The sequence below is a fragment of the Symphalangus syndactylus genome, chromosome 13 (genome assembly GCF_028878055.3).
Source record: "Symphalangus syndactylus isolate Jambi chromosome 13, NHGRI_mSymSyn1-v2.1_pri, whole genome shotgun sequence".
In the NCBI taxonomy this organism is placed as follows: Eukaryota; Metazoa; Chordata; class Mammalia; order Primates; family Hylobatidae; genus Symphalangus; species Symphalangus syndactylus.
In genome coordinates this window covers 55,140,001-55,153,069 of record NC_072435.2, presented here as the reverse complement: position 1 = coordinate 55,153,069, position 13,069 = coordinate 55,140,001, and the positions used below count along the sequence as shown (strand labels likewise).

Genomic DNA, 13,069 nt, shown 5'->3' with positions numbered 1-13,069 from the left:
TCACCCCAGCATTAACGGGCCCATGTTCCACCATTCAACCACTTAGAAACATCATCCCCTTAACAAGGCCAATCCAGGCACGGAGTTTGATTGCTGATGTGGTACTAGAAATTGCAGTTGTTGCTCTGACCTTTTCCAAAATAACTGGGAAGGAGCTCCAGGAATGCAGCTTTTTGGGAGTGCAAGTGCAATGTTGCAAAGTATAATGACCCCTGGGCTGCTGTTGGCCAACCCCATGCTTGTGAGCACCCAATGCCGCCCACCTCTGCAGCAGCCCGGGAAAGACACTTGCCTGGCTTGGGTGGCCCTCACCATAAAAGCATCAGATGTCCTCACCTTCATTTGGCCTGGGATGGCCCAATGTCCCAGCAAGGCCCCCAAAATTCTCCTTTGCTCTTATTGACTCTAATCTCTGGTGGCTTTAATTCCTGCAGGGCTTTAGCTGCTGTGATCTTTACCGTGTGGATGTCCCCGCTGCTGGGTCTTCCCTCAGTTTCACTGGTGTCTCCTTCTGCAGCCTTGGCCTGCCTGCAGCGAGTGGCCTCCTTATGAATTACAACCCTCTGACCACGGCACGTCCTCTGCAGAACTCTGGATGCCACCAGAGCATCAAGGATTGCTGTTCTCCACTGTGACCACTCATTGACTGAACTCCAAAGAGAGTGGCCTTTTCCCAGGCAGGACAGGGGCCCTCCACAGTGAACATCAGACACAATTCTGTCCTTCCGCAATGTGATTTCCTGGCTCACCTCAAGTTCTGCTAAGAGGGGCAGGGGTGCCCTGCCTGGACCACCCACCCTAGGCAATGCCTTTGTCCTCCTGTACACCTTTCTTGACATACTTACACTACTGCCAGGACAGAAAGTCACTCCCAAGCCTCTTCCACAGCCTCTCTCCTGGCCCATCCTGAGCAGTGTAGACTTACCCCTCGGGTTGGAATATGCTCGCGGGGTGTTTGCGTCCGGCCTGTCTGGCCATGCTCTCCATTTACTCTCTGGCCATGCCTTTTGTTTTGTTTTGTTTTGTTTTGTTTTGGACCAACTCTCACTCTGTTGCCCAGGCTGGAGTGCAGTGGTGCAATCTCAGCTCAATGCAACTTCTACCTCCTAGGATCAAGCAATTCTCCTGCCTCAGCCTCCTGAGTAGCTGGGATTACAGGCACGCACCACCCCACCTGGCTAATTTTTGTATTTTTAGTAGAGATGGGGTTTCATCATGTTAGCTAGGCTGGTCTCGAACTCCTGACCTCAAGTGATTCTCCTGCCTAGGCCTCCCAAAGTGCTGGGATTACAGGTGTGGGCCACCGTGCCTGGTCACTCTCTGGCCGTGGTTCTTGTCTCCTATACCAAAGGCAGCACCTTGACTTCTCTCTTTCTTGCCTCCTTGTAGCCTGAGGACACTACTGAGCAGTCAATAAGAACTCACAAAAGCCTAATTGATTTGAATTGGGTTTTGTGAAAGTGCAAAAATTTCACAAGGTTGGGTCTACGGTGCAGTGTTGATGGAAGAGAAAGATGGTCACCTGCAAGGCATAGGCCAAAAAGGTGCTCTCGGCTCAACCCTAGACTGGGAGACAGCATCAGTGGCTCTACTCCTGGCTCCATATGCTGCATGGCCCTGAACACTTCCTTTCCCCTCTCCAGGCCTCTCCTCCCCTTCTGATCAATGAAGAAGAAGGGCTTCCGGGTTGGATGTCTGAGTTTGTAGAATGCGGGTTTTTCAAGTAGAATATATACAAATGGCCAAACAAAAAGGAAAAAAATGCTAACCTCACTGAACTCACTAATGATCAGGGAAATGTAAATCAAAACCACAATGTGATATCACCTTACTCCTGCAAGAATGGCCATAACCAAAAAACCAAGAAATAATAGATGTTGGTGTGGATGCGTTGAACAGGGAACACTTCTACACCGCTGGTGGGAATGTAAACTAGTACAGCCACTATGGAAAGCAGTGTGGAGATTCCTTAAAGAACTAAAAGTAGAACTGCCATTTGATCCAGCAATCCCAGAGGAAAAGAAGTCATTATATGAAAAAGATACTTGCACTCACATGTTTGTTTATACCAGCACAATTCTCAATTGCAAAATGTAGAACCAACCCAAATGCCCAACAGTCAACTTCTGGATAAAGAAACTAAACTGTGGTATATATGTACGATGGAATACTACTCAGCCATAAAAGGAATGAACTAATGGCATTTGCAGGAACCTGGATGAGATTGGAGACTAGTATTCTAAGTAAAGTAACTCAGGAATGGAAAACCAACATCATATGTTCTCACTCGTAAGTTGAAGCTAAGATATAAGGATGCGAAGGCATAAAAATGAAACAATGGACTTCAGGGACTCAGGGAGAAAGGGTGGGATGGGGTGAAGGATAAAAGACTACAAATTGGGTGCAGTGTATACTGCTTGGGTGATGGGTGCACAGATCGCTATTAAAGAACTTACTCAGGTAACCAAATACCACCTGTTCTCCAATAACCTATGGAAATAGAATTAAAAGAAAAAAAAAGTAGAATAGCCTTAAATTTGACATTTGACTCCCTCCTAAGCCAGGCAAGATTAATGTGCTGGGGGTTAGAGAAGGCATGACTAGAAGAATTCACATGGATTGTGGTCTTCATTCCTTACTCCCTTTCCCCATCAAGCGGAACAGCTCTCTGGCTGCCATGGCTGATGCCACTCTGATCACCTTCACTGTCAACCCCTATGTGGTGGCCGCTGGGAGGGGCTGCATAGACCTCCTTTCGGGACTCATTCTCCTCTCTTCAGGGATCGCCCCTGATAGACAGCCTGCAGCAGCCAGCCCCTTTCAGGATTGCCTTGGCTGAAGACCACTGCCTTGCCCAAGCTCTACTGCTGTCCCAGGCAATGGCGCCCAGTGTTGATTGATGGGGGCAGGGTATGTAGAGGCCCAGTCGGCACTCTCTCCCTTGAGCTGGGCAGCTCTGAAGGCTCATCCCATCTTCAGGACCCTCTGCAGGACTGGCTGCAGTGTTCAGCCAAGACTTCACGGCAGCCTGACTTCCGCCTCTGCTCAATCCTGTTTCCTTCCTTTTCCTTCCTTGCCATAGATGGGATGTCAGGAGCACTCATTAGCAAACTCCTGCACACTAATCTCCTTCCCAAGAGTCTACTTCCCAGGAAACCCAGCCTATGTGCCCCACAAATGGCCTGCAAAGAGAGGAGAGACGGGGAAAGGGAAGAGAGGTGAGAAGAAGCACACACACACACTGAGGACAGGCACTGCCGCCTCCTTCCACCTCCCAAGCCGTCCTGGTGACCATTCCAGCCCTGACTTTGCTCCAGGGAAAGCCCTCGGGCATGAGTTCTGCTCTCCAGTGCTGTCTGCAGCTTGGGTTCAGATGAGCAAATCTGCTATTCTTAAGTTTAAGAAGTGGTTGAGTAAACAGCCTTTACTTTGATCAGGCATGTGGCATCATAAAAAAAGGTGTATATCTGCTCTTTTTATCTAATACCAGTCATGTGATCTGACAGTGCCAGGGTGGACACCAGGGGTCAGTCCCACTGCATCCGGCAGCCTCATGGCCCTGAGGCCCAGAAAGGCGACAGGATGGCCAGAGATCTCAGCTTGTTGGCCAGGGCTGCGTCTTTTTCCTTCACAACCTTTCCCCCTGTAACCCCTGAGCCTCTTATAGAGCATCTTTTCAGTTTCTTTTGGCTTCTCTGGTCCTAAAGATGCAGAGAAGCCTTGTCTACTTGTCAGAAGTATTTCCTGAGTACCTGCTAGGAGTCAGGCACTGTGCTGGACACAGAAGTTTCAAAGAAGACCAGAAACATTGTCCTGGTGTTGACGCACACAGTCCTATGCAGAGACAGATGAACAAGCTGAGGGAGGCCACTGAGAAGTGACTGGAGACCCAGAGGAGGGGACTGCCACCAAGCAGGGGTACAGCATACACCAGGTTGGAGGCAGCAAAGCCTTCCGGAGGAGGTAGCATTTGGGCTGGGCCTGGAAGGAGAGTGACTTTCCTGGGAGTTCACTTATTGTCCTGAGTTGCCAAAAGCTGCAGGGGCTCTTCCAAGTGCTACAAATTGAGGCTGGCTCATCTGGGCCTCTCTGGGCAAAGCAGCACCCCTTAAGCCTAGACCTTGGCCCTTCACCTGACACCTGTCCTGGCTTCATTTTAGCCATATCCAGAAACCCGCAAGCAGGTGAGCTCTTGGGGCCAGAGAGGAGAATGGATCTGTGGTGGCTGCTGAGAGTCAAGGGAGCCACAAGGGCCCAGCGTATTCATGAGGAGAGATCTCTGCACTTCTATTGGGAGGCCCCGAAGGTCTGGTCTTGGGACTCGAACTCCAGATAAGACCCCCTGCTGAGCACAGAGTGTGGCTGCCCTGCTGCAGACAGCAAGAAGAGGGGCTGGGTGGGGCTTTTACCTGGGGCTCAACAACCCCACCTTGGCCAGAGCCTCACAGCCGAACAGCTCAGAGCCTACAAGCAAATCTTAAATCTCCCTTCTTCCCTGGGCCTCTGTATCTCAACTGTAAAACGCTAGCCTTGATCCAGAAAAGCTTCCTGTTTTGTTTTGTTTTGTTTTTTTGATATAGAGCCTGGTTCGATAAACAATGCATAGCGCACATTTAGTGTTCCCCACCCTGTGTCCAGCAGTGGGGATGAAAGGGTGCTCCAGTTATAGTCTTCGTCCCTGTGGGGCTTATGCTGATTCATTCATTTCTCCATGCTCTCTTTCACTCATCAGTTCCCTCCACAGTTGTCCGACACGTGCCAGGCTCTGTTCTAGGAGTTGAGAATACAGTGGTGAGCAAAATGTGCAGGTCCCCACCTTCACATGCTGGTGGAGTGAGGAAAAAACTCAGTGAACAAACAAATAAAGTGAAATCTCCATGCCCTTCCTCCCCCAACCCCAAGAGTCGCTGCAGGAGCTAATGAGGATGCTATCTCTGCACTCCCTAAGGAGGCCAGATGCTTTAATTGGACTTAACTTTCTGTAAAGTTTAATGGGAAAAAATAGTTTGTTTTTAATTATAAAGAGATAATGAATCCTGAATACGCCTCTCCAAAGAATGCTGCCCTTCCCCACAGATACTGATCTGTTCTGACCCCTGTTTTAGGCTCATTTCCGTAAACGGATAACAATGAGTCTGTGCTATCAAGGAGAAACCGAGGCAGCCAGGCAGGGAACTCCCCCACGACTGACGTCTTGTTGGATTTGCTGCCAAAGCCCATCTCTGGGCAGCTTTGGAAGTGGGGGATGGGGGTTATTCTGGTTTGAGCTGGTCTCTTCCTTTCCACTCTGATGCCTTGTCTACCCCTGGGGAGAGCAGGGATGGGTGGGGCCGTGTGTAGGGAATCTTGAAGTGATGTGGTCAGTTCGACGAAGTGGGTGGCCTGGGTTGGCGCAGCTAATGAACATTTTTGTTTTGTTTGGTTTCTGCGTGCCTCTGTTTATTTTTGCCTAATAGAACAGGCTGACTTTTGATGCCGTCCAACAACTGACTTTCTCTCTTTTTCCATCCAGCCTCACTTTGCCCTGGACTGGAAATCATTTCTGTTTTTCCCTCTACAGGCTCTAGGGTTTCAGGAACTGCTGAACTGAAAATAATTCTAGCTGAGAGGGCTTCTCCAGAATACCAGGGGTGGGTTCCAACATGTGCCATGGGCGGTAGCCCTAGGGCACAACCCAGCTGGGCTTATTGCAGGGCCAAGCATCTGCTAGGAGATTGAAATCACCAGCTACTTAGATTCGTGCAGAATCTAAGTGTGTGTAAGTTTTTATTTGGGGATATAGAGATACTTTCATTGACCCAGCTGTCTTAGAAAATTAGATAAAATCCAAAAGATATGTAGATAATAAATTTAATTCCAAACTTTAGAGTCTAAGACACACACTGACTTGCAGGCAAGGATATGAAAAGGCACCTTCAGGTCTGTCCCTGTGGATACTGATGACTAAGGCATCTGACCAACTCGACTGACACCCCCAGAGAAACTATTTGGGCAAGGCGTGGTGCTTGGCAGGGCTCCAGCAATGAACACAACCGAGCTTCTACCCCAACACAGAGTACCGTCTTCTCGGAGTGGGGCCTGATGTGGCACAGACATGTCATCAAGGCCACGTGATGTGAGCTGCCACATCTGGCTGTCATGCTAGTAACAGAAGCCCAGGACCCAATCTCTGGGTTGGGAGATTGGGAGGTGGGGACAGACATTAGGGAGGGCTACACAGAGGAAGCAACAGTGAAGCTTCAACCTGAGGAGTAAATGGGTAGACAGTGGTGTTCTAGGTAGAGAAAATACTATGGACAAAGGCCTAGAGAGAAGAGAAAAATCAGAACTTCAGGAAACTGAATGAATTCAGTGTTTCTGGATTAGAACCTGTGATGTGGGTGGGCAAATGAGGACCCACCCTAGGCTGATGTCTCATCATAAAGGTCCTTGTAAACCGTGTCAAGGATGACGGCAGTCTGCAGCAGTGTCTCAGCGTGCAAACAACAAGGTCAAATTTTGCTTGAGCCCAGGAGTTCAAGACCAGCCTGGGCAACAGAGCGAGACCCTGTCTTTACAAAAAATTTAAAAAATTATCCAGGTATGGTGGGTCACACTTGTAGTCCTAGCTACTCAGAAGGCTGAGGTGGGAGAATTGCTTGAGCCTAGGAGGTCAAGCCTGTAATGAGCCATGATTGCACTACTGCACTCCAGCCTGGGCAACAGAGCAATACTCTATTTCAAAATAAATAAATAAAATTGCATTGAGAAAAAGATGCTGGCTGCAGTGTGGAATATGTTGGGTATAGTGAAGGCTGGCAAGATGGAAGCTGTTTTATTAATCAAATGAGAGAAAGTAGTGGTGGTGGATCAGGGTCATGGCAGTGGGAACGGCAAGAATGGACAGATGGGGGAAATCAATATAATTTGGTGATTGATTAGACAATGGCTGTATTGGAGAGGAAGAAATCCAGGATGACCTCTTGTCATTCATCCCTAGAAAAGAACCAAAGTCCATTGAAGATGGGGAGAGAGATGGCAGGTTCGCTTTGGAGATACTCATGAGATATCCAAGAGTAGATGCCCAGAAAGTTTAGGCTTAAAGTCATATTTGGAGCCCAAAAGGAGAGGCCAAGCTTGCCTACAGAGTATGCAGGGTGAAGAGAAAAAATACAATATAATCCCAAGGAAATGACATTTTGTATCGAGAGAGAGAGAGAGAGAGAGAGAAAGAGAGAGAGAGAGAAAGAGGGAAAGAGAGAGGAGATCATGAGAAGTAAGTCTCCGAAGGAGCCCAAAAAGGAATGGCCAGAAAGGCAGCAAAGAAAGAACCCAGGGAGGCTGTGGTGTCTCATAAGTCAAATTTTCAAGAGGTAGTTATGCCCTCATGTTTGCAGAAAAATAAAACAGGTTAGCTAAAAATTGAAAAGTGTTATCTGTCTGCAAGCATTTAAGCAATCTTGGTGAGAGATGGAGGGCTCCAAAGTCAAACAGTAGTATGTTAAAGAGGGAATGGAGCTATGAGAAGTGGGTCCAGCAAGAGATGATAACTCTTCAGAAACTTGCTGGTTGTGAGGGCCAAAAGGTCCTTAGGGCTGTAGGAGATCTCTTTCTTCATAAAGGTGGGAGATGTTTAAGTATGCTTAATTGTTGGAAGGAATAAGCAAAGAGAGAGAAAAAGTGGGAGATGATAAAATCTAGAAGAGAGCTGGGCACAGTGGCTCACACCTGTAATCCCAGCACTTTGGGAGGCCCAGACGGGTGGCTCGTCTGAGAATGGGAGTTCAAGACCAGCCTGGGCAACATGGTGAAACTTCGTTTCTACTAAAAATACAAAAATCAACTGTGTGCGGTGGTGCATTTCTGTAATCCCAGCTACTTGGGAGGCTGAGGCAGAACCGTCGCTTGAACCCAGGCGGTAGATTTTGCAGTGAGCTGAGATCGCGCCACTGAACTCCAGCCTGGGTAATGTGTGTGTGTGTGTGTGTGTGTGTGTTTGTGTATGAAGGAATAAATCCACCCAGCCGTGGTGCTCAGGGGACAGGAATGGGAAGACTGGAGCAGAGGGAAATTGAGAGGCCCTACCTCCAACACTAGGGTATGGGCTTTCTGCTGAGAAGGGAGAGAAGGAGGAGGATGAGGGAGGGAGGTGGGGGTAGGAGACCTACTTCCAACATGGGGACAGGCTTCCCACCAAGAGGGGAGAGAAGGAGAAGGGTGAAGGAGGGAGGTGGCAGTAAGGGACCGGAAAACCATTGAGGAGTTTTGGAATAACCACTCAGAGGATTTACTGTCCTGGAGAGAAACCTTGCAGGAGTGATCATCAGTGCAGAAGACTCAACAGCACTTAAAGAACTTGTGTTTGTGGTGCCTCCAGTTTGCAAACTTTGCAAAGTTTGCGTAATGTTTCTCCAGCGGTCCTTGCCAACTCAGAGTGAAAATAGAGGCGGGGAATGAAGAGATTGCTTCAGGAATAAGAATTTGCCTGGGTGAGGCATAAACAAGCAAAGGAGGAGTGTCATAGAGGAGACTCAGTGGCATGAGAATGGTTGAAACAAAAGACCATGGAGATGAGATGGAGAAACAAAGGGAGAAGGCACTGCTCAGAAGGAAAATAGTATTGGCATCTGTATTAGTTCGTTTTCACACTGCTATAAAGAAATACCCAAGACTGGGTAATTTATAAAGGAAAGAGGTGATAGGGTTTGGCTGTGTTTCTCCCCAAATCTCTTCTTGAACTGTAGTTCCCATAATCCCCACATGTCATGAGAGGGATCCAATGGGATGTAATTGAATCATGGGGGCAGTTACCTCCATGCTGTTCTTGTGATAGTGAGTGAGTTCTCATGACATCTGATGGTTTTATAACCATCTTCAGTCTCTTCACTCTGTACTTCTCCTTGCTGCCACCATGTGAGGAAGGGCATGTTTGCTTCCCCTTCTGCCATGATTGTAAGTTTCCTGAGGCCCCCCAAGCCCTGCAGAACTGTGAGTCAATTAAACCTCTTTCCTTTATAAATTTCCCAGTCTCAGGTATGCCCTTATAGCAGCGTGAGAACAGACTAATACAAGAGGCTTAATCGACTCACAGTTCCATATGGCTTGGGAGGCCTCAGGAAACTTACAATCATGGCAGAAGGTGAAGGGGAAGCAAGGCACCTTCTTCACAAAGCAGCAAGAGAGTGAGCAAGCAAGTGAAGGGGGGAAGAGCCCCTTATAAAACCATCAGATCTTGTGAGAGCTCCCTCACTATCATGAGAACAGCATGGGAGAAACCTCCCACATGATCCAAGTACCTCCCTCCAGGTCTCTCCCTCGACACCTTGGGATGACAGGTCAAAATTTGGGTGGGAATACAAACCATATAGGCATCCAAGACCCAGAAGTCTCAGAAAAATAGAAGTAAATGTACAAAAATGAGGAAATCTTTAAGAAAGCTAGGATAAGACATTGGACCTGAGAATGAGATGGTCCTAGCATTTAAGATTTGAGAGAGTTGTAGTTTTGGGGAGAAGGTATGGTGCACCTAGGGGTGCAGATGGTCCAGCACCTGGCTGGCTGACTAAAGTAGGGTGAGGTCACTGAGATAGGCAAGTGGATCAGTCATCTGTAACACAACAGTGATGGGCTACAGATCATCCTTGTTAAAGCTGAGTTCACCCTTCATAATGACAATATTTGGTGGTAGAGGAGGATGTTGACCCAGTTCTCATGATTCCTGGTGAATGGCAAAAGTGCCCAGGAGATTGGTAAATGCTGGGGATCACAAGAAGTAGAGGGTAACAGAGCCAGATGGTGCTAATCTAAAAGGTGCAGAGGCAGAAGTAGAAATAGTTCTCAAAAGGCTTGGGATACAAAGAAGACACAAACTCCTGATCCTGACATGTCACCCTTGAGGGCTGCAGGGAAAGTTTCTTCCTAAAGTGTATCACCAAGACCACAGCATTCACTATAGCATGGACGTTGAAGATATAAGGTGTGTTCAAGCTGGTTTCTTTATCAAGAAACATGGCTTCCATACAGCAATTTAGAAGGGAGAGGAGTACAAAGGATGTGCTCAGAGAAAAGCAAGCTCTGTATAACATAGGAATAGAAGACGACCAGAGGTCAAAGACAGCAGGAATGGGAGGATAGTGAAGTCAGCTTGTGCTGGAGAGATACTAGTGAGTGGAGGAAGAGTGCCCTTGCCCTCAAGGGCCAGCCAGCAGGTGGCAGGATTCATTGGTCCATTGGATTCTACCAAGTGTCGGAAACACTTATTGAATCCATCCCTATTGTCTTCAGAGGCATCTAACCTGATATGCCCCACTCCTGTGGGGGCCCTCAGGACCAGCCAGGTGTCCATACCTGTGGTGGGCCTGGCGTTGGTCCCAGAATTTCAAAACTCCCACTACCGCTTCTTCTGTGAAGCTCCTACTTCATTACTGTCAATCTTAGTCTCTCCTGGAAAATTCATTCCACCTCAAATAATGAATAAATGATTCTTTTCTTAAATTAGGATTCAACGGAGTAATTGTAAAATTGGTATTTTGCTCAAAAACCCTTTCTTGGAGCTTACAAAAATGACATTAGAGAGAAACTTTCTCAACGGTGATTTTTATAAGATGCAGCATATTAAACTGTATTTAATTACCTTGAACATACATAAATTATCACAAGCAAAAAAAAAACAATTATTGTGTTTCCAAAAGATTTCAGTGGCTTTCACATGAGCAAGACCTCATGGCTCTGTCTATTAAAATGGCTGAGGTTTAGAAGACTATTTTGTGTACCTTAGGACAGGACATCTCAGCTGTCAGGAAAGAGACCAGCCTGCAGGGCATACATTCCATGTCCTGGGTGTTGAGAATTGAAAGACAAACAAACAAACAAACACACAAACAAAATACAGTTTTAAAATTATGACAGCTTTTCTAAAAATTATACAATTTTCAAGGGCATAGACACTAATTTATTGAATTTTTTGCTCCTAAACTAGTATCTAGTGCATAATAGTCCTGCCAATGTATTCGATAAACTGAACTAAACTCAACTCTCAAGTAGCCAAATTAGAATTCAGTGCAAGAAAGTCATTACAGTAACTCTTGGGAAAAGGGTGACTTAAGACCAATATGGATACATAGAATAACCCAGCTGCTTATGGCTATGGTTAAGAATGCAAGGCTTTTTCACCCTCCTCCATGTCCACCATGGGGACATCCTGGAGTACCTTGAGAGGGGCTTATCTTGAGATAGACGGCATTTCCGACACTCTCCCTCTGACCTCCTGTTCATGCATTGGGCTCATGCCATGCTGCTGCATGCAAAGTACACTGATAATGGATGGATGGATGGATGGATGGATGGATGGATGGATGGATGGATGGGTAAATGGATGGATGAATGAGTGGATGGATGGGTGGATGGGTAGAAGGATGGAGGGATAGGTGGGTAGGTGGATGAATGGATATATGGGTTGATGGATAAATTGGTGGATGGATGAATGGATGAATTGGTGGATGGGTGCATGGATGGATGCATGGATGGGTAATAAATGAAAGGAAAGAAGAAATTCACCCCTGAAATACTCTCACCCCTAGGTTCAACATCAGTCTGTAATAGCCAAAAGAACACGCTGATAGGTCCCTGAGAGGCGGTGCCCCGATGTGAAGCCACCACCAACTCCCTACTGGCCCCAGGTTAGAAAGACATGGGCTTGTCATTACAATAGGTCCAGGCTGAGAAGGAAGAAGGAAGAAGTGCTTTCCCCTTCTGCATCCACAGTATGGATGCAGAGAACACAGATTTGTTTGGCAAATCTTAGAGTCTAGAACTGAAACCCACATGGTGAAGCCTTCCAGTGCTACCATCCTTCCTATGCTCCCTCCTTTCAGGAGGTGATAAGTATTGAGTTTAAGGCCCACCAATAGGTCTTCTGCCAGGCTGAATGAAGAATAAAGTCTGAGAACCCATGACTCTATTTGGTAGTCCTGACTGTCCCTACAAAGGCGTTCAAACAAAGGCCCACACTCCTCAAATGACCCAGATACAGTGGACAATAAGTCAAGTTGGAAAGGTTGAGGAGTATGAGATTCCAGAATCCCATCCTGTGTGTTCACCTCCCATTCTTCCTCCCGTTTTTCTCTCTCCCCTAAATATCTCTCTCTTTTTTTTTTTTTTTTTTTTGTTGAGACAGGGTCTCACTCTGTTGCCCAGACTGGAGTGCATTGGCACAATCTTGACTCACTGCAACCTTCGCCCCCAGGTTCAAGTGATTCTCCCACCTCAGCCTCCCCGGGTAGCTGGCACTACAACAGGTGCATGCCACCATGCCCGGCTAATTTTTGTATTTTTTTTTTATAGAGATGGGGTTTCACCATGTTGGCCAGGCTGGTCTCGAATTCCTGACCTCAAGTGATCTACCCACCTCGGCCTCCAAATTGCTGGGATTACTGGCATGAGCCACCATACCTGGCCTCCCCTAAATCTCTCACTCAAAAGGGAAAGTGCCTTGGTCTGACCCTGTTGCAATCTCTGATATCTCTCCCTTCCCCTGCCTTCCTTAACACCTCTTCCACCTCCTCCGTCAGCCAGAACTTGTGCAAATGACACTTGGAGTTCCACCTTCCCTGGCACGTTGGATGAGGAAATGACTGGAAACCTGACAGTCTATCACTACCAGGGAGTGACAATTTAAAAAAAAAAAAGGTTCAAGTTATGAGTGTAAGTTTAAAAATGTAACTAAAAGCCTTCATCAAAGTTTAAAGAGCTTCTTGCGCTTTTAGCATTTGCTTATTCTGATTTATTGACAATGACACACCTAGGAACAGTCATCTCTGCTGAGGCAGTGAAGTAATGGACTGTAGGGGGAGAGAGAAAAAGAGAGAGAGGGGGGAAAAAGGGAAAAAAAAAGGGAAGGTGCAGCTCACAGAAGAGAGGCCGCTGATTACAGCCCACTAATTTGTTATGCACTCCGGCAAATCAGCGGTGATTCATATGACAAATAAGGAGAAAAAATTAACAGCTGTCATGTTGTGATGTGTTAATTTCCTGACAGTCTCTGCACTGAAGCCAATTACTGATTTAAGGGCAGGGAGAGAGAGCCCTGTTC

At 47.0% G+C, this 13,069-nt stretch overlaps 1 long non-coding RNA gene across 1 annotated transcript in view; it reads right to left on the bottom strand.

The window, feature by feature from the left end:
* Window positions 1–4,555: 4,555 nt before the first annotated feature.
* The window catches only part of LOC129460159 (uncharacterized), a 34,908-nt gene continuing 26,394 nt past the window's right edge, over window positions 4,556–13,069 (bottom strand). The window contains exons 2-3 of the long non-coding RNA XR_008650182.1: window positions 10,752–10,814; window positions 4,556–4,770 (exon numbers count right to left, since the gene is read on the bottom strand). This is a non-coding gene — a long non-coding RNA (uncharacterized lncRNA). The remainder of the gene's footprint in view (window positions 4,771–10,751; window positions 10,815–13,069) is intronic.